General features: G+C 35.9%; 1 long non-coding RNA gene across 1 annotated transcript in view; it reads right to left on the bottom strand.

The window, feature by feature from the left end:
* Nucleotides 1-2,757, bottom strand: part of LOC128251601 (uncharacterized) — a 29,997-nt gene that overhangs the window by 5,918 nt on the left and 21,322 nt on the right. The gene's annotated exons all lie outside the window — the stretch shown is intronic.

Genomic DNA, 2,757 nt, shown 5'->3' with positions numbered 1-2,757 from the left:
TCTCTCTCTCTCTCTCTCTCTCTCTCTCTCTCTCTCCCTCACTAAACAATGCTGCTTCGGTGTACTTTTAAAATCTGGTTCACTATTTTTAGCAAGTCGAATCCCATGTAGAAGTACCTCATTGGTTCATGAACTCATTTTAGCGATAAAGTTGTTCTTATCGAAAAATCACATAGAAAAAGACAAAAATATTAACTTGAGAGTCTCTACATGGCTGCTCAATTTAGTAGAAACAGCACTGAAATCTCTCTCAGATACACCCTGCCATCTTAGAAAAGGGAAGGATACACTAAGTAATGTTGACTTGATGGGATTGTGCTACAGTTGGAATGTCTTTGATTACAGCTCTACTCAATCAGGGCTGGCATAACACTAAACAACAACGACACTCTTAAATATCTATTCTCATGACCCACCTAACCACTTTCTCTCAATCTTTTTTCTGTTGAATGACCTACATTCTTCTTTCAGACATTGACTGACAGATGTTAAACCTGAACATCAACTGTACTGACCTCATCAGACTTGGAGGATTTTCAGAGGTCAAGGGCACTTGTTATCTTTGACTAAACCATTGGCAAAAAGGAAGGATTGTAGTAGTAAAGGAAAAATCTAAACAACTGGCAATGACCACCAGGAAACCAACAAGCCTTGTCAGGCTTAAACAGGCTTAGACATGTTCACCAAGGAATTCTCAGACACAATTTGTTCAAAGATCAAAGGTTGTCAACTGGAAATTTACTTGTTTATAGATATGTAGTGAAGCAAATGCACTTGTTTCACTCCAGCAGCTACCATAATCTCACATTCCCTCCCCATTAGTCAGTCAACAAAGCTGACAAAATATTTTGTAACTCAAGAATGCTAAAACATAAATTTAGTTCATTTTATTTTTATAAAATTTTTATTTAATAATTCTTCATTTGTTGATTCAATGTATTTCCTTTCTTTTCTTTTTGCTATTTATTACACTCTTCTGTATCTACCATACTGACTTAAACCTTTATCTTCTTGCTGACTTCAAACACTTGCAGACTCTTGAAATATAAATTTGATTCAAAGTTATGTGTTTTCTTTAGTCAGTGTTTGGTTGTGTTAGTGTTTGGCATAATATTAAGCATGCAATTAAAGTATGCTTTTTTGCATCAGCATTTGTTATGCTCCTTTAAGATATCAATCCTAATGTTATGCCCCATGTTGTATTCCTAGTAATTTTTACAGTTTACAAGCAGTTCACTCTATAAGATTTTGCCTATAGTGATGACATCTTTTTATGTTTCTTTATTTTCAAGGAAGTGAATCCTTCAGCTTCCATTCTGTCACTTATATATCTGAAAACCTTATTTGAATTTCAGGTTATTGGTGTTTTTCTTTGAATATGAGTTGTATACTGGTTTGTCATATTCAATGATGTGTCAACAAATAGTGTTATATTTCAAGGTCTAATTTTTAGTTGTTACTTTTATATTTATATATTTATTTATTGAGAAACCTTAAAAAAAATCTTTCTCCACATTATTTTTATGTGTAAGCCAAAAGTTATGTTATAAATGTTAGTGACACCAGGATATGTAATCAGCTTAGCTGCACATTATTGAGCTGATATGTGTAGTTATATTTCAGGGGGCTATTTGTTGCTGCTACATGGTTGAAGGATTCACTTCCTTGAAAATAAGGAGACATGAAAAGACGTTATCTTATGAACAAAATATTACACCATGAAAATATTACATTATGAACAATATGTTACTGTTGCAAGCTGTGAAAACTATAGGGAACACAACATGGAGTATAATACCAGGAATAATACCTTAATGAGCACAATAAACACTAATATCAAAAATATACTTTAATTGATGATGATGATGGTGATGACAATGATGATGACGATGCTGCTGCTGCTGCTGATGATGATGATGATGATGGCAGGTTTTCATGTTCAAAGATCATGTGGAAGAGTGACACACCTTCAATGGACTATGTAAATTGATCCTTAAACAACAGACTCTGGTGCACTAGGGACAAATGCATAGGTTTTGGTCAGACGGGGGTTGTGACAATGACTCTTTTCATCTTTGGAGCTTCTCATCTGCCTTAGTTGTTCTGGCCCTCTCAAAGTTGCTTGTGGTGGCCTGGATTCAATCTTGCCACCTCCCTCTGTGTTGTGACATCTTCCTACTCTGTAGGGCCTATCTCTTCCTGAATGAGCTGGTGTTTCAGCTGGATTTGAATTCAGGATGTAAAGAGTTGTGACTAAATGCCATAAGACATTTTGTCAGCCATCATTCTCCCACTACAGTTAATACACCACTACAACCACTATTTTGTCAGTCAACCATTCAACAAATTCTCTCAAACCACTACCTCTCAAAGCAATATCACTGATAGAATCAGTAGGCTGACCAGCAGAATGCTCACTCAGTGGATTTGCAAAATTGGGACAAATACTTTGTAGTATTTGTTCCAGCTCTTTACATTCCAAATTCAAATCCCACTGAGGTCAGTTTATCTTTCATTCTCCTAAAGTTGATCAAATAAAGAACCAGTCAAATACTGAGGTGGATTTAATCACCTATATCTCTTCCTTCCCAAATTTGTGGCCTTGTGGTTGTGTTAGAAACAGATTATTATTTTACACACAGCTTGCACTAACAGGACATTCTTTTCCCCAACTGTCGATTGGCGACCCCCACCCTTCCAAAAGTGCTGAGCAACACTGAGGCTAACAGGAAATTTCTAAGTTTTTTGGGTGGGTGG

The sequence above is a fragment of the Octopus bimaculoides genome, chromosome 2 (genome assembly GCF_001194135.2).
Source record: "Octopus bimaculoides isolate UCB-OBI-ISO-001 chromosome 2, ASM119413v2, whole genome shotgun sequence".
Classification (NCBI taxonomy): domain Eukaryota; kingdom Metazoa; phylum Mollusca; class Cephalopoda; order Octopoda; family Octopodidae; genus Octopus; species Octopus bimaculoides.
This window is presented reverse-complemented; position numbering and strand designations above follow the sequence as displayed.